Source organism: Lissotriton vulgaris, chromosome 11 (genome assembly GCF_964263255.1).
Source record: "Lissotriton vulgaris chromosome 11, aLisVul1.2, whole genome shotgun sequence".
Lineage (NCBI taxonomy): Eukaryota > Metazoa > Chordata > Amphibia > Caudata > Salamandridae > Lissotriton > Lissotriton vulgaris.
The window spans coordinates 330,369,582-330,390,925 of record NC_141699.1 but is presented as its reverse complement, the minus strand read 5'-3'; positions in this window follow the sequence as shown (position 1 = coordinate 330,390,925).

Below are 21,344 nucleotides of genomic sequence, written 5' to 3'. Positions count from 1 at the left end.
GAAGACGCAAATACATTTGCGTCCAACGTTAACTTGTCCTCTTTCAGATCCACCCTGAATGGATTAAATAACCCGTTCCTAAGTATGCTATGCCACCGTCTTTTTGTAGTGTACTTTACATGTTTTCCTGCTCTGGCAAAGTAGGCCCTGAATTTCTGCCATCGAGCCTCTTTTCTGGCTTCTGACTCTGACAGCCTCAGCCCAGGCTGCCTCTGTACCCGTGAACTCTGACTTACTTCCAGCGCGGCCCATCGCGCTCATCTCAGCCTGCTTTCTGCCAAGACTGACTATAACCTTCGAGTTATCTGTTCCGCTCTTCGAAAATGCATTCCTGCCTACTAGCTTCAGTAAACATCCTCCCCAGCTGCAGAGCCAAAGGGCCGACCTGTCTCAGTGCAAGTAATTCATAGCTTCTGTTACCATGCTCCCATGGAAGGCCCCGTGCCCCCACGCTTCTCATGCAGACACTCAGGCGCTTATACACGCATCCACAGTTAGTATAGAATAGCTTCTGCCCTAGAGACCTTTCCGTCCAGATAATATGGTTCCTAAACATCAGATATCAGATATGATAGAAGTACAAGTTGATCTGACATGCCAGACTTCTGTCTCTTTCCGTCAGTGTAAATGTCAAGTCCCCTGCACCCCTCCAGTTTCACGTCTATCACACGTCATGCAGCTGCGCGCGCATCCAAGCTTCCGATTTCTGCTGACATTGCAACATTTCTGTTAGTGCCACCCCTTTATGACACCCATCTGTGACGTTTCTAGCACACACCTCCAGTTCACGCCTAGTCCACGCCTTCTGATTACGTACTAGTAACACGTGTATACTGTTATCTTGTCTTATCTTGTCTTCTCTCAGCTGTTACGCCTACTATACTGTTTCCTATTACATGAATTAAGTATATAAGCTATGTACTGTCAATAAAATGTAGCGCTCTATCCCTTCTTTCACCCCTGCGGTGGGAAGAACATGATATTATGGTCCTGACCATTCCTTTTTGAGGAATAAAACCCCTAAGAACTCTAACACCACGGACTCTGGTTCTTTCTTTCCGATTTGAGTTATTATTGATTAAGTACTTACCTGCATAGAAATTAAGAGAGTAAATTATATATTTACGTCAGTACCAATGCAGGAAATATAACAAATGAGGGGTAGGTGTCTGTGGGGGTTGGCCCGCAATTGGCTGTGGCCAACCTAAAGCTACATCCATCCATTTGGTGAGTGGGGTTGTCTGTCTAGCGGGTTGGGTACAGGGCCTAGCCACAGACCCACCTTGTGCTGAGCACTGCCAGAAGCTGTGTGTGATGGGGTTGGCCGCCTACTGGGAGTTTACCAAGCCCTACGTCCAGCCCTCTACTGCGCACTGTCAAAAGGTATGCTCAGTGATGGAATTGGGTGAATATGATGAAAAGACAAACAAATTCAATAGAAAAAGCAAAGGTCAAAGTGACGCCATAGTTGGGTATGGTAATAAATTCTTTCTTTGTGTTAAAAAAAACTTTAGAAATTCACTAGAAAAAAAAAAAAGTTAACCGCATCGCTGCGTCGGCTTTTCCCGCTGTGTGCAGCTTTTTTCAAATTACCGCGTTACATGACGAGCTCAGCTCGTCATCAGCATACGAGCGCCGTAGCTGATGACGACCGGAGCTCGTCATCTGCATCAAAGGGGTTAAAGTGACGTTATAGGAAGGTATGGTAATAATATCTCATTTTACTTTCTAAAACCTTAGAAATTCACTTAAAAAATTCAAAGTTCGAAATGATGTTATAATTAGACCTTGTAATAAAATAATTTTAGTTAAAAAAAAACGAAATTTGCTGGTTATAGTTTAATGAGCAAACTGTAAGTTGTGCCCTGCAATGCACTGCTTATGACTTCACATATCCCATCGCTCTTCAGTTAAATTACATCTCATCTCAAATTACATCATTTATAACATTACTGATGACATCATAAAATAATTGTGGCACAGTCCAATAGAGTTTTGCTCTTGAAATAATTCTACACGCTACAGGTATGGACAATTTTCTAGTCATCTAATGGGATGAAATGCAATTTTAATTGAAGTGGTTGATCGGTATACGTAAACCTCTGTAAAGACCCTTTTTCCAGGTCCCATAGACAATACTTCATTAGTTTAGTGAGACACACTACAAATGTTCCTGAGATGGGCGCAATGGCATACAACCTTAGCGCTATGATTACACCAGTGAGAAATAAACCACTTGAAAGGGGTGCACTACTACATTCTACAATGTTCAACAAGCTCCAGTGCCTCAGAATCTTCAGCGTAGTTCTGGAAATAAACATCCATATTTTTTAAATGTCCTTGCTACATAGAATTTGTTTACACCACTGCATTATGACTATTTAATACAGGGCATTCCCATTTATCAAGTGGAGGATTGTCTATAATGACCAGAAGGTTTGGCCTTCCTCACAGATTTTTTGGAACAGGCTTTGGCTTTAAGTCTCAACCTGCTTTCAAACATAGCTTTGCAACCCATAAATGTTTATAAATGTCATATGAAAATATAGGAACTTGTTACCATTACCTCATTATGTATATTTAATGTTATATATATGTTATTATATATGAATATTTATTATTACATGGGACACTGCAGGAGCAGGCCCTGGGGGGTGGCGGGCCCCATGGCCATTGAGGGCTCCCGCGGGGAGGCCGTGCCGCCCCCCTCCCTTTGTGAAAACAGCCTTGGGGCGATGGTGATCCCCAGGGCTCCAGGGTCCATAACGGACCCCCCATTTTACATTTTTAGTGCCCCGGGGAGGTGGTGGTCCCTGGGGCATGTGGGGGGCTTGAGCGCCCCCACACAGGTTTAATATTGTTTTTAAATGGAAGCCCCGGGGGGTGGCAGTCCTCGTAGCTGTGGAGGGCTGTGTGCCCCTGCGAATATTTGAGAAAAGCCCTGGGGACTGCCACCCCCCTTGTAGGCCCCCCCCACAAATTAAACAAGCCCTGGGGGTGGTGGTCCCCAGGAGTGCGGGAGGGCCATGTTCCCTTCCGCATATTACAGACAGCCCTGGGAAGGTGGCGGGCCCCCACTAATATTTTTGGAAATGCCCCCATGACCTGGCCCACCCAGGGGCCTCAATTAAATGAAGAGCATTTTTTTTTAAATGGCGGTATTCGCGACCCCGGTGCAAATTCCGCTTAATTTCTTTAAAAAAATGTTTTTTTTGGCCCTGGGTGTCCTTGTGGGACCCCCTGAGAGTTCTAGGGGGTCAGGGTGTTTCTACCCTGCCAGCTTTTCTTTTTTTTTTCACCTTTGTTTTACTGTTTTCTAGTGACTCGGTTCTACCGAGTCACAAGATGGCTGCCAACACTTCCTGGTTTGGAGTGTTGGCAGCCAATCACAGTGTATTTCGTGCTCGGGAGGGGGCGCCTCATCCCTAGATATCGAAAATTTTTCTTTTTCAAATTTCTCAGGAATTACTGAACGGATTTACACCATTTAAAAAAGGGCCCTTTCTGAACAAAGGGCTACCTTTTTGCCAAATTTGGTGTAATTCCGTTCAACAGTTCGGGCTGCTGCTGTGTCTAAAGTTTCGTATGAAAAATTACATGGGGAAAACACATTTTGGGACCCCCCTTTTTTTTTTTCCAGCCCCCGCTTGTCGAATCACCCCAAAATTTATAAGACCGGAGCTGACCGGAGCGGGCCACTAGTTTTTTACATTCCGCGAAGATTCGTCAACCGGGGCAAAAGATATTGAGAAAACAAAAAACACTTTTCCTATGGAAACTAGGACCTAACTGTAGCTACCTACTGGCAACCGCCAGTAGATTTTAAATATATATATAAATACTGGCTCCGCTTTATAGACGATATTTTTGCTATTTGGGACGGAGATGTTAATAGTGCCAATGAATTTGTAGAGGAGTTGAATGACAATCCATGCAACTTGCATTTTACATCCAAGATCAGTGAAACAACAGTGGAATTTTTAGATGTACGTGTTACTGTCTTAGACAATTCACTAGCGACCACCTTATTTAGGAAGGAGACTGCTGGCAACAGTATTGTTCATGCCAGTAGTAACCATCTCTGGCAATTGATTGAAAGCATCCTGTTAGGGGAACTATTAAGATTAAAAAGAGTTTGCAGTTCACCGGAGGACTTTAACAGCTGTGCAACTGAAATGATGGTCAGGCTAAAAAATCGGGGATATTCAGATGGTATTCTCTCCAGAGCTATGACAAGGGCTGGGGAACGGCCACGCAACTCTTTGCTAAGTTCTAAAACAGTAGAGATCGCAGATGATAATGAGTCCCCTCGCCTAATAACCACCTTCAGTAATGCAGGAAAGGAAAATTAGGGCTATTATACGAAAGAATTGGCCTATAGTCCTCACAGACGGGGTACTTTCCAGCAGACTGGAAGAGTCACCCACTATCACATTTAGGAGGACTAAATCAATGCGAGATGATCTAGTCAGAGGTAGCCCAGAAATTAAAATGACAGGAACATGGCTAACACAAAGATCAGGTTTCTTTAAATGCTCCACATGCAGAGCTTGTAAATTTGGTATTAATACTACCCACTATTTAACTCCTTTCGCTGATACACGCATTGCCATCAAGGGTAATTATAACTGCCGTACGGAGTTTTCTGTATATGTTCTGGCGTGCACCTGTGGGCTGCGATATGTTGGCAGCACCAAATTACAGGTGCACGCCAGAATATTGCAGCATCTCAGGGCGATTGTGAACTGCCACGCAGCATACCCTGTAGCGCAACATTTTAGGGCAGTACATAATAACAACTTGAACTGCCTAAGTTACTTTGTAATTAATGCAATAGCGCCACTACGCAGAGGTGGGGACATCAAAAAACTGTTAAGGAGATTAGAAACTCGAACTATAATTGAGTTAGACAGTAAAAGCCCCAATGGTTTAAACAATTCCGAAGATTTACACTGTCTCCTATAACCCTGTATATTGTGTAGAGCGAGATGTAAAAAAGTAGTTGTCAGCAACTAAGAAGTACATGTAATATTAGGGCACTTAACTCCATTTTATAAGATGCTATGTAGTAACTTGATGGAAAATGATTAAGAAATGAAATTAAATGAGTGAGGAAAAAAAGATAAAAAGACCTCCCAGTAGATTCATAAGGAAATGTATTATTGTATTGTATTATATGTGTTTTTTATTATTTCTAATTTTGTTTAGCACTTTGAGCACTTTATGGAACTTTTTAATTACTTCAGCTGGTCTTGAATGAAGGATAAAAACTCAAGATTCCATTTGAATATTTGCATATTACATAATGTTTACTCTTGGCCTCAAAGAAATTAAAGGATAGGAATCAACATCAGGAAAGATCAACAGACATTTCTGCACATAGTATAGTACATAGATTTGTGAAAGATTTTTTTCTGGAATGAATTTGGTGATTCATCAAGTGGGGGCAGAGAAAAAAGGGGTATCCCAAAACATGTTTTCCCCCTTACAATTTAATGTAGGGACCTTTAATCATAGCTACAGCCCGAACTGCTGAACGAAATTACACCAAATTTGGCAGAAAGGTAAACCTTGGTTCTGAGTCGTGCCTTTTGCTTAAATGGTGTATATCCGTTCAGTAGTTCCTGAGAAAATGAAAATCACATATATATCTATGGCCACGCTGGATCCGCGCACCCTGAGCGCACCCTCCCGATCACGAACTGCATGCTAATTGGCTGTCACTGTCAGTCAACACTCCAAACCAGGTATTGTTGGCAGCCATTTTGTGCCTCAGTAGAAGCGAGGCTGAGGAAATCAGTAGAACTAGTGTGTAAAACTTAGAAAGTGGGCAGGGTAGAATTACCCTGACCCTCTAGACCTACTTAGGGGGTCCCATAAAGACCCCCAGGGCCGTAAATTATTATTTATTTTTAAAAACAGCGAACTGAACGCAGGGTGCGCGGATCCTGCCGTAAAAATAAATGAATAAAAGTAAGCACAGGCTTTAATAATTATCCCCCGGGGGGGCCAAATCCCGGGGACATACATTTTAAATTTTATGGGGGGCCCAGAGGGCCCCTCATAAAACATTATATATGTGCCCTGGGGGATGGGGTCCCCGGCGAGAATAGAAATTAGTAACAGGTGCTATTTTTTTTTTACGGTAAAATTAGGAGTCGCGCATCCAGCGCGGTGCTCAGCGCGGCACCCTGGGGTGCACGCGTTGGGTGCACGACTCCTAACATGTAGGGTGCGCGACTCCAGCGCGTTGGCTGCACAATTTCTCGCGTTGGGTGCACAACTCCTAACGTGTTGGGAGAGCGACTCCAAGCAAAAACAAAATAAATATGTTTCAGATATAAATCAAGCTTATGTGTTAAGATCTTGGGTGGCTCTAAAAAGAGCTGTTGTGTTTATTGACAGATTTAGGTACCTACAAGTAAGTACCGATGCAGAGTCTAAAGTTCATGAGGAAGATTCTGTTACCCTCATCTGTAAAATGTACACCATCTATCTTATAGATGCCATCCATATTGAAACGCAGATTGTTGTGGTAAATGGACCCCATCCTATAATCTCGGAGAAAAGCAGAAACAGATTTATTGACATGTTTCCTAGCTTTCTCAATCTGTGAACAAAATTGATTGGACCAGTTCCATTTCTGCCTTTGGCATATGTTAAAATAGACAAAGGCAGTTTGGGGTAAAAGTGACATCAATTCTCCAAAGGTGTCCTTCATAAGCATTTCCAGACCTACCCCAGTCAAAGTGCCTAGGTCATTGCCACCACAGTGCACAATTATGAGGTCAGGGTGTTGGAGATGTAAAAAGGATTTAACCAATGGCATCAATTGGTACCACTTTAACCTTCTCTGTCCAATCTATTTAATGTCTACATTTGGCAAAGCTAGATCTTTGTCAATGCCTCTATTTTGTAAGTATGGGCAAAATTTGCGAATTCGCGGTCTGCGAATTAGTGCGAAAGCGATCCGCAAAATTTGCAAATTCGTGCGCATTTGCAGATTTTTTCGCGTGTTCGCTGGGTTTTTTGCGTTTTTGCGGGCCGCTTGCAGCGCAGCGAACGCGAAGTTACCCATGCGGTCATACATGGGCGCGGACATCTTGTGCACGTTGCATATTTCCGTTTCCAGGCGCTATTGGCAATCTCGCATTGTGTGCGGCGCGGTATTACGAGTTCGCCTGTGTTTTTGCATACTTGCGGGGAATATATCGCGCAAACTTACCCAAGCGGCCCTCAATGGGCGCGACCATCTTGTTTTTCATTCATTGCTATGGTTCTGGGCATGCTTTTCCTATCCATCTTCAATCTTTGCCATCCTTTGTTTGTTTGAAGTTTTTTTTAATCTTTTTTACTTATTATCTATCCCTCTATTTTACTAGATCTATATTTTGTGTTTTCTTCTACTTTTGGTTACTTTAAAACTACTATTTTTACCTCTTCTTTTATTTACTTTTTCCCTATTCTCTTTCCTATTTATTATTTAATTCCTGTCCAGGACCATGGCAAAGGGAGCCGGGAAGGAGAAGGGGAATGGTCCCGCACCCTGTACCCGGCGCCCATGCGGGCGATTGCAGGGGGAGCAAGTCACAGCCCAGGAGATCTTCAGCATGGAGGAGGTGGCCGCACTGGTTTATTATGTGCAGCGCTGCCTCCCCAAGACCATCGCGGCAGGCGGCAGGATCGCTAGCGGGTACGGGCTCCGGGTGCGTCGGAAGCTGTTGGAGAAGGTGTGCCGGGCCATGTATAAATACTCTCGGGTCCGGCGCACCTACAACCAGGCCACGCACCGGTGGTCCGACCTCCTGGACCTTGAACACGACCTGCTAGGTGTCGAGATCCCCGGGCTTAGTGAGTAGTAGTAGCTATTTAATCACTACTCTGTTTTCTCCTGCTCTATGTGTTATCATATTGCAAATTTTCGTTTTTTCTGAAGAGCAATAATGCTGCAGATTAGATTGTAGGTAAATTATGTTTCAAAATGTTCTGTGATTGCATTGCAGGTGCACTGCTCTCCTGCTCAGTCGCGGTGCTACTATGCTTATTTATTTTAGAATTTTTGTGCTCATTTCATTGGCCTGAGTAATTATGTATGAGTGTACTTTACAGAACTGCGTAATGCTAGACACTAAGGGGCAGATTTACAATTACTGGCGCATCCCTGCAAATTAGCAGGGATGCGCCAGTAATTGTGCGCCACGCCTCCACCACCCATTGTGCGCCTCATTTACAATGTGGCGCACCATGGGGCAAAACAACACAGAAGCGTCACGCATCTGTGCCCTAAAGGCAGCGCATTGCTGGAGTTGTGTCGCAACCACAACGCAGCTCCAGCAATGCTCTGGGGTGCCCTATCTCCCCAATGTTGCGTCAAGCCGTACGTCTGCTACAAGCAGGCGCAGGGTTTTGATTGACGCAGCATTGGCCTAAAAGTGACTGAGTGAAATCTTGTAGATTTCACTCAGCCACTTTTAGGATGCGTTTCTGCGCAGGAACGCCATCCCTTGCGCCGGAACGCCCCCTGGTGGCGCAGGGCTTTACAACGTGATGCATCTCCCAGATGCGTCACGTTGTTAATATACCCCGCACCATGGCACCTCTTTTACGCTGCCTCTGTGTCACAAAAGTCACGCAAGGATGGAGCCTAAGAGCCGCAAGGTACTTGTAAATCTGCACCTAGAGACTCAAGTCCAGTCCTTCCTTTGTACACCTGCCACTAAGAAGAGATAGTGGTGGTGGATTGATAGTTTGAGTATTCTAATGACTGGTTATGTAGTAGGAAACTTACTTTTTAGTGTTCTCACTGGTCTGCAATCACGATGGACTTTGTCTGTCACTTCGCGTGCTGCGGAGTGCTGCCTGCCAGTCTTAATCTAACCTTTTTGTAGCTGGTTTCGTGAGTTACATAACTTTCCAAGTCGACGGTCCGCAAATCCAGCAATACTAATATCCTAGTAGACCACATCAGATAGGTCAATAAATGTAGTGCAATTGTTGTCTATTTGCTATTTCCCCAAAATAATTTGTTATTGTTCTTTTGAAATGTTTGATTTGGTTGACAACAATCATCCATGTTTGGGTCTTTCTTTCATGTTGTACATCAGCTCCCCCCAGGGGCAAGAGGACAGAGGAGGAGGTAGCGGCGCCAGCGGAGCAGGGACAGGAAGGCCAGGATCAGTCTGGCGAGGGCTCCTCTGCTGGCCCCAGTAAGTTTTCATGTTAATATTAATAATTATACTTCCCTATCATTTAGAGTACCTATTTTTTACTAACGTTTCTCATTCGATTTTTTCTAAATCGTCTTTGATCTTCTTGTAGACTGTTTCTAAATTCTTATCCTGCCTCTACTATGACTCCCTGTGTTACTACTAGATTATTATTATTAGTCTGTCTGTGTAGCTAACTAAGCTTGCACAGTTGGCAAAAGGTGTTAAACGAAACTCCCATTCTATTCAGCAATAGCTCTATGTACTGAGTGCAGTCCTCTGGGTTGTCCATAATGTGTTTTGAAGTCTTCTAAATGTTTATGCTTTGACAATTCCCAACAATAAAATGTCAATGACCACCAAGAAAGAATAAGATACTAGTTTACTTTTTGATTGGATAGGAGGACAATCCATACTACTATTGTTGCAGGGACAATTCTGCACAAAACGAACTATGGACACTAAATAGTGCATTGTTTATCAATTATAATAGGTGCAGTTAGACTTTCCACATACCTCAGTCATAACAGAATTTGAACCCCCAGTCTCTTTACTGACTAGCTAGTGTGGCAGTCATTTAGCTCCCTAATTCATCGATGATTGATCCCTAATGATGATTATCCAACCCAGGACATAAGACTACGGAGTCAGAGTCCAGAACTGTCAGAGCCACGGACTCATGCTTGCAAATTGCAAACCCTTTCACTCACTCACTCACTCATGACTAAAAACCACAATGTCTATGTAAGTTTTAAAGCTTTATTAAAAGTAAAAACATTTATTAAAATCAAGTTCATCATACAACATAAACGGTGGATTTAGAATGGAAAAGTGCTTAGTGATTTCACACATTAATTGTGGGCGAGCCCTCACCTGGTTGGAACTTCAAATCTTTGTGGTGCTGAATCGTTGCTGACTCCATCCTAGTGATGATGATCTGATCTTGCTCTTGTTCTTAGAAGGGAAGTTTGTCTGTTATGAGAAAAATGGTGCATGTAAAAAGCAAGCATTCATCAGTTGTGCCAAAACGTGCAGCAAGACAACACCCTACCCTGAAAAAAGGGCAATTTTTAGTTTTGACTAGACAGTCACAAATTATTATATTTGTTTGTGTAGTCGTAGTGACATTTTTTCATTCCTAGGCAAAATACTAGAGAGTGGTGTATATGGCATCTAAGAATCTGAAATATATTTTCTAGGCGGAAGATCGGCACAACCATCCAGCGGTGCCGGGGCCAGCGCGGAGGAGGGCACTCCTGGGGCGGAGGCGGTGCAACAGCCCGCGGAAACTGCTGTGACGGATGCCACGGTAGTGGCGGACAGTGGTAAGCTATTATATTCCTTACTTATTGAGATTGCAGACTGCAGAGTGTGCTCTCTGCACGGGTGTATATGTTGTACAGTACAAGTATACTATACTGTTAAGAAGACTTACAAATTTAGAACTAAGTTTTTATCAACCAGGTAGTAGCCTCCTCTAAATTGACTTCAACTCAGCTGTGAAAGTTTTTTCGAGAATCCAAGTCAGATCAGAGATGAACTTGATGGATGGGATGAACGAAAAGAGAAAGAAGGGTGTAAGTAAGTGTGGAAGGATGAGCAAGTTAAAAGTAATGATGACTGGCAAAGAATGATACGTGTTTTTGAATGCTGCCCGAGGTGGCTGGGAATATGATGCATGGCCAGTTGAAGGATGAAGCAAGGATGGGTGGAAGGAGAAAGGGAGGAGGACTGCCAGGGTGGGTGAAACAGAAACTGTATTTGTGCGCAATATATCCTTTGGTTGAAATTCAAATGCAAGTCAAGCACGGATGCATGGCTTGCAGTTTACAAAATAAAATGAAAATGTTGTTTTCCCGTGACAAAAAGTAAGGTTTGTCCAGTTGAGACATTAAGAAGAATGATTGACATTTACTTTGAATGGATGGATGCCTGGATCATGGTATTATCTGACTCATATATAGCATATGTGTATGTAGAGAGAGTAGACGGTCACTGGATGTACTAAGTGTTACTTTGAAGAGCTTGTAACACCGCACCCGCACGTCGGTTCCAGTGTAGAAAAGGCAAGGAAAAGAAGTTGTAATTTTTCCGAATACTACCATGAATAGTAGCAGTAGTTTGTATTGCAAGCACAGCATATATCCGGCGATTACGAGGGCCACTCACTACCTCTGTTAATAATTTTAGTACAACTCTGTCATTCATGTGTGGCCTATCAGTGTTCACTCAATAAAAAACAAAGCACCTAAAGTCATCCCATATGTAATCAAATACATATCCTGTGAAGGGATAGATAATCATATTATGTATCTTCTTCATTTTCCTTTACTAGTAGTCATTGGCACTGTAGGGTGGAAGTTAAATTAATTAAGCAGTAGCCCTTGTAACCAAGTATTATCAGTGTTACCTGTAATAGAAAAGTAAGAGCTTCACCACCTGCATGTACTGGACTGGTACAGTAATGCAAGCCTGTGTCATCATGGCGTGCGTCTGTTTTTCTCTGGTGCAAGTTGACTGCGCTGGCATTATGCCGGCTTCCAGAAGTTTACGTACCAATTTCGCTAAACAAGAGAGAAGAAGAAGAATAAGACTGGTGTACTGTCATAGTCGACTCTAATGTAGTGAGTCCATAGCGCTCGTAGAATTGATTCCTGAAACTCCCACTAATGTTAGAGCAAGGCTGAAGAAGTGGGAGGTTAGATAGATACAGGCCACAAATGTTATGTACTGTGCTTGCAAGTTGCTAGTTCTACTGTGACACAACTTTCTGCTGAATTATTTTGTGTTAATCTTAAAGAGCATTGGTTACAGACTATGTTTTTCTTTCTTCATATAGATGCTCCTTCAAAATTGTCACGGAAGGAGCTGGCTAGACGGGCACAGCACCGGAAACTGGAGGTGACTGTCGCCGAATATCAGCAGCTGTTGGCCCAGGAGGAGGAGGACACGCAGTCGACCTCCACAACATCCACAGCGCCAGCTGCATCCTCCTCCGCACTCCCTGTGTCAGCCAGTCAGCGCAGGCCTCCAGCGGTATGGAGCCGTGGTACTGCAGCTACCCGCCACCGCCAAGCAGCCAAAAAATCAGCTGCCCCCCACAGCAGGTGCAAGGCACGCGTGCACCGCCTAAAACTCAGGGTGCCCTACCTTGAGCAGGAGCAGAAGAAAATGAAAATGCTGCTCAAGAACCTCCGCAAGGAGCATGACCACCTGGCCCAAAAAGTACACCGCCGGCGGCATTAGAGGAGGAGAGACTATCCCTTGCCCCTTTTTTAAAGACTTTTGGGGGGTGGGAATTGGGAGTTGTGTTTTTTGGACTTTGGGGACTTTTTATTTCACAGACATTCTTTGGGGTTAGGTAGGGGGGTGGGTCGGGTCTTGCGGGATAGTTTATTTTGTTAGGGATAAAAATAATTATTACTTTCAACTTAAACATAGCATACGTGTTTTTACTGCAGTTGAGGCTGGAGGGGGGGGGGGTTTAACTGTAAGTTGGTTTTCCTAAAACTTAAGTGGCTTCTTGACTCAAATTGTGTAAGTAATTGCCCAAATGTTCACAAAAGTTAGTGCCTCTCACAGAGTTAGTGAATTCAATTGTCCTAGGACTTTGCTAGTACTACCGTCAGTCTCTCGTCCCTCCTACTACTCCATTATTCTTCCTCCCCCAAACGCTTATCTTACCTGTAATTCGTGTTTGAAAATAGGGCTAGGCACAGGGCTGGCTGCATGGCAAATGGCGATTAAGGTTGGCAATCCTGGGTGGATGAAATGGCATCATTGCGGTGGTACTAGTGGTGGTACACAGTGGCAGTTGCAGCATATGAAAAAAAAGAAAATGAAACCTAGATTGGCCTGAGCGGAGCATTAGAATGGTACGATAGATACTATAGTACGTGACCGTACACTAGAACAGTGCAATAATGTAGCCTTACAAATGCTAAAGTATTGAAAGTATAACTACTACTTGCGTGGAATTTGAAATTGGCTACTACTACAAGAAATAGTACTGAAGGTGAAGGACACAGCAGCTTAATCATTAGCCACGTGTAGGAAGAGGATGTTCTTCATGATCAATCCAGTTGATGGCGCCCATGAAAATCTGCTTTGATTTGCCAATAGTCATGGGTCTGTGTCAAGCTGAGTAAGAATATATCCTCAGATTCCTTCACCAGCCTTGAAATGTAATTCATTTTCAGTTGCTATGACCTTATCCTCCCCAGCAAGTGTGTGGAATTATTGCTGTCATTTACTCATACATCAATGAAAACCACACAGCCCGGGGCAAGAGGGTTAGGGTTTGGAAATTGTATGGGAATGGGGTTTTTTGGGAAAGTTTTGTTGAGAGCGGAAAAAAACACAGCATGGACAAACAACAAATGAAGATAAACAAATCTTTGGATACGAAGATATCCATAAATCTTTTAAGGGACATAAAGGAAGTGCATGCACTACTGCAGGCATGAGGTTGATTGCTAAATGGATGGTTAGGTTACTTAAACTAAGTACTTTCTAATGAATGAAAGAATGCGACAGTACAGGGCAGCAGTAATTATGCGTTTTCATTTGCCTATCTCTGCACTCGAAGAAACACTTTGTTCATTAAATTAGTTTGAAAAATAGCAAAGTAAAACTATACAATGGCTGGAGGGAAGAAGTTCACAGCAATAACATTACTTAACCCCTTCGCTGCGGGGGGTAATTCCCCCGCTGTGCTGGGGGTGAGGGGGCGCGCACAGCACCCGCATGCTCATGACGAGCTGATCTCGTCATGAGCTACAGTGCTCCTGTGCTCATGACGAGCTCAGCTCGTCACAGGTGCATTGGCTGCCGTGGAACGCTCAGCACAGCAGGGGAATTCTCCCCGCACCTGAGCGTTCCACGGCCCATGACGAGCTGAGCTCGTCATGAGCACCGGAGCACCGTGCAGGCAAGGTGTTAAAAGATAAGTAGAAATTAATGGATACTATTACTGTATGTTGTTCTACTTGTCCTGTTGAATTTGGGAAGTTGCATGCATCCAGCCATTCCTCTTATTTGCGGTACTCCTCCATTCCATCTGACGCTCCGTCGATCAATGTTGGTGACCAGAAGACACCCTGCCCACTGCCTGCCTGGCGGATGCTGAATAGCGGCTCGCTAATGTGAAGCCTGACTTCATCATTTTTTCCATTGCACAGGGTGAAAGCCGCCCTGTAAATGTTGATGGAAAACAGGAAGTTATATTAAAACACCACTGAGAAAAAAATATAAGGTACTTACGCTGTGCAGTGCAAAAAGTCACACTTTCAGTTTCAGAATTGACAGTACAATAGTTTCGAAAGGGCGTACTCTGAGTCTCCTTTTGAAGGATAAATAAGTATGGGCGAATTTTGCGGATCTTTCCCCTCAAGCTAGGTGTACTGTAAACTACGATTTTAGTACAAAATTTACCTTCCCAGCAGTGCTCCCAGACCCTTAAACCCTATCGCTAAAATGTAGAATACCCCCAATCAGACCCCAAAAAACAGGCAATACTGCTACCTGTCTGAGGCCTAGTGGAAAATGGTTACAAAACGTACTTTGAAAGTAAAGTAGGCCCAAATCCACCCTTTCCCACCATGGATTTTCTTTAAACCACTTGCAACCAAAATTAGACATTTCTAGACAACTTCCACCAGAGAACAACAACGACCGCAACACCACCACCCTGCTGGACAACCTCGCCAATCTCGGACTCAAGCAACTGGTGACTACCCCCACCCACTACGCCGGCCACACGCTTGACCCCGTCTTCTCCTCCAGCAAGGACATCTCCTTCAGCCACACCACCGCACTCCACTGGACAGACCACAGCTGCGTCCACTTCAGCTTCTGCAGGACCACCACTCACCACCACCCGCAACAGTTCCCCTGCCGAAGCTGGAACAAGATCACCACCGACCAACTCACCACATCCCTGAGCCAGAACCCTCCCGCCAGCTCAACGAACCCCAACCAAGCTGCCAACAACCTCAAAAGATGGATCACCAACTGCGCAGACGACCTCGCCCCACTGAAGACCCCACCCCATCAGACCCGGCAACAAGAAAGCATCCTGGTTCACCGACGAACTCAAGGGATCCAAGAAGAACTGACGGGCCCTCGAGAAAGCATGGCGCAGAGACCCGACTGCAGACAACAGGAACACCCTCAAGCATGCCACCCGGAAACACCACCAGCTGATCCGCACCACCAAGAAGACCGCATTCAAGGAACGGCTGGACAACAACGCCCACAACAGCAAGGAACTCTTCACCATCGTCAAAGAGCTCTCGAACCCCAGCGCCGGAAACAACGACATCACTCCCTCGCAAGATCTCTGCAACTCGCTTGCCTCGTTCTTCCACAGCAAGATCGCAAACATACACAAGTTTCAGCACACAGCCGACGCACCCCACGACCGTACCAACCCCCCCCCACCACCACCCTCCGAGCCTGGACCCTGATCAACACGATGAACTCCATCCACTCCGGATCACCAACCGACCCCTGCCCTCACCACGTCTTCAACAAGGCCAACGCCGTCATCGCACCCCACCTCCGGGACATCATCAACACCTCCTTCGACACCACCACCTTCCCAGAGAGCTGGAAGCACACAGAAGTCAGCGCCCTACTGAAGAAACCGTCAGCGGACCCCACCGACCTCAAAAACTACCGACCCATCTCGCTCCTTCCTTTTCCTGCCAAAGTCATCGAGAAGACCGTCAACAGACAGCTGGCTGCCTTCCTCGAGACGAATGGATCCCTCGACCACTCGCAGTCCAGCTTTCGGGCCAACCAAAGCACCGAGACTGCCCTCATCGCAGCCACCGACGACATCCGAGCCCTGCTCGACAATGGGGAAACAGCGGCCCTCATCCTCCTGGACCTCTCTGCAGCGTTCGACACGGTCTGCCACCGCACCCTAGTGCAACGCCTGAACAAGGTCGGAATCCAAGAGAAGGCACTGGAGTGGATCATCTCCTTCCTCGCCGGAAGGACCCAGAGAGTCCGCCTCCCCCGTTCAGATCCGAGGCCACCGAAGTCATCTGCGGAGTACCACAAGAATCATCACTCAGCCCCACCCTCTTCAACGTCTACATGAGCCCCCTCGCAGCCATCGCACGCCAACACAACCTCAACATCATCTCCTACGCCGACGACACCCAGCGGATCCTCTCCCTCACCAACGACCCCACAACGGCTAGAACCAACCTACATGAAGTGATGAAGGACATAGCCGAGTGGATGAGGAACAGCCGCCTGAAACTGAACTCGGATAAGACGGAAGTCCTCATCCTAGGATCATCACCCACTGCCTGGGACGACTCCTGGTGGCCCCCTGCCCTGGGCAACGCACCCAAACCAACGGACCACGCACGCAACCTGGGCTTCATCCTGGACTCCTCCCTCTCAATGACCAGACAAGTCAACGCGTCTCCTCGTCATGCTTCAACATCCTAGGCATGCTGCGCAAGATCTTCCAGTGGATCCCCACCGAAACAAGGAAGACGGTCACCCAGGTCGTCGTCACCAGCCGACTGGACTACGTCAACAGACAGCTGGCTGCCTTCCTCGAGACGAATGGATCCCTCGACCACTCGCAGTCCAGCTTTCGGGCCAACCAAAGCACCGAGACTGCCCTCATCGCAGCCACCGACGACATCCGAGCCCTGCTCGACAATGGGGAAACAGCGGCCCTCATCCTCCTGGACCTCTCTGCAGCGTTCGACACGGTCTGCCACCGCACCCTAGTGCAACGCCTGAACAAGGTCGGAATCCAAGAGAAGGCACTGGAGTGGATCATCTCCTTCCTCGCCGGAAGGACCCAGAGAGTCCGCCTCCCCCGTTCAGATCCGAGGCCACCGAAGTCATCTGCGGAGTACCACAAGAATCATCACTCAGCCCCACCCCCTTCAACGTCTACATGAGCCCCCTCGCAGCCATCGCACGCCAACACAACCTCAACATCATCTCCTACGCCGACGACACCCAGCGGATCCTCTCCCTCACCAACGACCCCACAACGGCTAGAACCAACCTACATGAAGTGATGAAGGACATAGCCGAGTGGATGAGGAACAGCCGCCTGAAACTGAACTCGGATAAGACGGAAGTCCTCATCCTAGGATCATCACCCACTGCCTGGGACGACTCCTGGTGGCCCCCTGCCCTGGGCAACGCACCCAAACCAACGGACCACGCACGCAACCTGGGCTTCATCCTGGACTCCTCCCTCTCAATGACCAGACAAGTCAACGCGTCTCCTCGTCATGCTTCAACATCCTACGCATGCTGCGCAAGATCTTCCAGTGGATCCCCACCGAAACAAGGAAGACGGTCACCCAGGTCGTCGTCACCAGCCGACTGGACTACGGCAACTCCCTCTACGCCGGAACCACAGCCAAACTTCAGAAAAGACTCCAACGCATCCAGAACGCCTCAGCACGACTCATCCTGGACATGCCCCGACACAGCCACATCGCCGGACACCAGAGAGACCTGCACTGGCTCCCCATCAGCAAGAGAATCACGTTCCTATTCCTCACCCACGCACACAAAGCTCTCCACAACCAAGGCCGCAGATACCTCAACGACCGCCTGACCTTCTACACTCCCACCCGCCAGCTTCGATCGACCAACCACACCCTCGCCGCCGTTCCCCGAATCCGAAGAGCCACAACGGGTGGAAGATCCTTCTCCTACCTGGCTGCCAAGACATGGAGCTCCCTACCCATCCACCTCCGCCTGACCCAAGACCACCTCTCCTTCAGGAAGCAACTCAAGACCTGGCTGTTCGAACAGTAGCGGACCCCCCTCCCCCAAGCGCCTTGAGACCCTCCGGGTGAGTAGCGCGCTATACAAATGCTTGATTGATTGATTGACAAGTGCTCCAAGAGTAGACCCCAGAACCCAGTTGCCAAAATCTCGAAACACATGCAATATTGCTAACCCTAACTAGCCCTGAGTTAAAATTGTGTCAAACGCTTTCTTTAACAAGGCCCCAACTCCCCTTTGCCACCATGGATTTTCTCCAAACCACTTGCAACCAAAACTATCCATACCCAGCATTGCTCCAAGACCCCCCAACCCCTCCAAACACCAGGAACCCCCCCCAAGCAGGCCCCCGAAAACACGAAAGTGAGCGAAAACTCTGGAAAGTGAAAAACTTTTTCCACCATGGATTTTCTCCAAAACACTTTTATCCAGTATTAGACCTTCCCAGCAATGCCCCCTGACCCGTCAACCCAGGCGAAAACAAGTTTAACACCCCCAAACAGCCAAAAAGCAAAACCGGAAAAAGTGAGACTTAGAATCATTTAGGCCTCATTCCCAAATCACTCCATGCGCGCTCTGCAACTAGGCCCTAACAACCCTTTGCAACCATGGATTTTCTCCAAACCACTTGCAATCAAAACTATCCATACCCAGCGTTGCTCCAAGACCCCCCAAAACCCCCCAAACACCAGGAACCCCCCAAGCAGGCCCCCAAAAACACGAAAGTGAGCGAAAACTCTGGAAAGTGAAAAGCTTTTCCACCATGGATTTTCTCCAAAACACTTTTATCCGGTATTAGACCTTCCCAGCAATGCCCCCAGACCCGTCAACCCAGGCGGAAACAAGCTTAACACCCCAAAACAGCCAAAAAGCAAAACCGGAAAAAGTGAGACTTAGAATAATTTAGATCTTGTTCCCAAATCACTCCATGCGCGCTCTGCAGCTAGGCCCTAACTCCCTTTTCCACCATGGATTTTCTCCAAAATACTTTTATCTGGTATTAGACCTTCCCAGCAATGCCCCCAGACACCTGCAGCCACCCGCAAAAAAGCCGAACACCCCCAAACAAGCATAAATGGGCCTACCTTCAATTCAGTCCAAATGCGCTCTGCAGCTAGGCCCTAACTCCTCTTTTCCACCATGGATTTTCTGAAAAACAAATGCAATCAAAATTAGACTGTTCCAGCAGTGCTCCCAGACCCCAAAACCCACCCCCAACAACCTAGAAACCCCCCAAACAACACCCCAAAGACAGGCAAGTGAGCAAAATCGGAAAATCTTTTTCACCATTCATTTGGTCCAAAACACTTGATTCCGATATTAGACCTTCCTGTAGTGTAGTTCCTATTTTCCCAATAGGCCCTGCGCATTGGAATAACATAAACAGTAGTATCGACGTAGAAGTGCGGATCTTCCAGGCCTCCACTGACTATGTTAAACTTAATTGGGGTTGTTACCAACTAGCTCAGAGGTCACTGGAAACTTTCTTGACTGAATAGGAAGTGATCAGCTTCCCTGGTACAGACAAGAAGGGATTCAGTTTTCCAACAACCGTGCAACATGACAACTTTGCTCCTCAGATCAAGAGTCAATCTCTAGGGTCGTGTGAAACAATAGACAGTTATTTTACTCAGTCAGTGGTTGTGCAGTTTACTTTCACAATATGTAGAGAATAGAGAGACGGGCGTTTTCAATAAAAGGTATTATTTATTGAAAAGTCTTTCTTCTCATACAAGAGAAATGAATTGCCACAATTGCAAGACTTGTTACTATAAAAAGTACGTACAGTAAAATGAGTATTGCGAAATAATACTGTAAAAGCATTGATATGGTTTCTTAGCCATACAATGGTTTAAAATGAATAAAACATATATACATTCATATATACATTTAGCCACGTACTCAACTGGTGCTTCTAACTACGCCTACCCCCACTGTACCTGACCTAAGCCTAATACTTGGGAGGGGAGTAAGTAAGTAGCTTTAGTTAAGTTGTTTTTTCCAAGGTTTGCTTCAAGAATTCTCTCTAAGGGTTTAGTCAACACCATACCTCTGGAATAGAATGTTGGAGGGCTTGTATCTCCTTCAGGGGACTCGATATCCCAGTCACTCGCAAGAGTAGGCTGGAAACGCCGGAGCTGGATTTCTCGGCAGGAGAAAAGACAGCGTCTCTCTCAGCGCGTCGAGGAAGAGGAGGGGCAGCGTCCGCGGGCAGCTTGCATCTGCTGGGCTCTTGCAGGGGGACAGCCGTTCAGCTCCTATGTTCACCACACCATCGTTCGCTCGTTAGCAGCGATAGCAGTAGCGATAGTAGCATCAGCGATGGTATCATCAGCAGCGTTTGCTTAAGGCAACGTTGGTAATATTTATACCTGAAAGGTGCCTGGTTTGACGTAAGTTTTTGGACATAAGACGTCAATAAAGATGTCACTAGGAAGTGATCGTCTCTCAGTGCTCATTAGAGTTCTATTACTAATCAAAACATAGCAAGCGGGGCTTTCCCAGGTTGCTGAGTTTTTGTCTTGTTGAAGAACTCGGAGTGTTAATGTAGGAATCTTAGATAGTGGCTTCTGCTGTGTCATTTGCACTAATGAGCTGCAAAGGAAGTTGCAGAGGAAGCGATTCTGAAATGTGGCTCTGTTCGTGTGAGGCCAGAGACGAGTTTCTGAATATTGCATTTGATCGGTTATGCCAATATAGGGGTACAAAGGGATTATAGCCGTATAGGGGCATAAGGTCACAGTATCGATCAGGGTCCTAGATTAGAACGAGACACCCTCTGGAGCTGCCGGCCGGTGAGTCCAGAGTGAAAGAGGACCGAGTGAGCCAGGAGAGAAAGCCTTGTGTGCCTGCAGTGACGGTGGCCATCTTAGAGTCAGGCGCTTGTCAGGACAGACCTCTTGATTGTTGTAGAGCGGCCATCTTGAAGTCAGGGGTACAGCAACAGAAACAAGCATTGACTAGAGCAAACAAACCAGCATTGGCAAGAAGAAAGAAACAAGCATTGACTAGAGCAAATAAACAAGCATTGGCAAGAAGAAATAAACAAGCATTGACAAGAGCAAGTAAACAAGCATTGGTGAGAAGAAATAAACAAGCATTGATAAGAGCAAATAAACAAACATTGGCGAGTAGCAATAAACAAGTATTGACATGAGCAAACAAACAAGCACTGGCGAGCAGAAATAAACAAGCATTGTCAAGAGCAAATAAACAAGCATTGGTAAGAATAAATAAATAGACAGGCACGGATAAAAGGGTGACAAGGAAGCAGCGACACAATAGTAACCCCCGCAAACTCACCACAGTGGAAGCCCCTTGTCACAGGAGGATCACACCTGCGTGCTCCGGAACCTC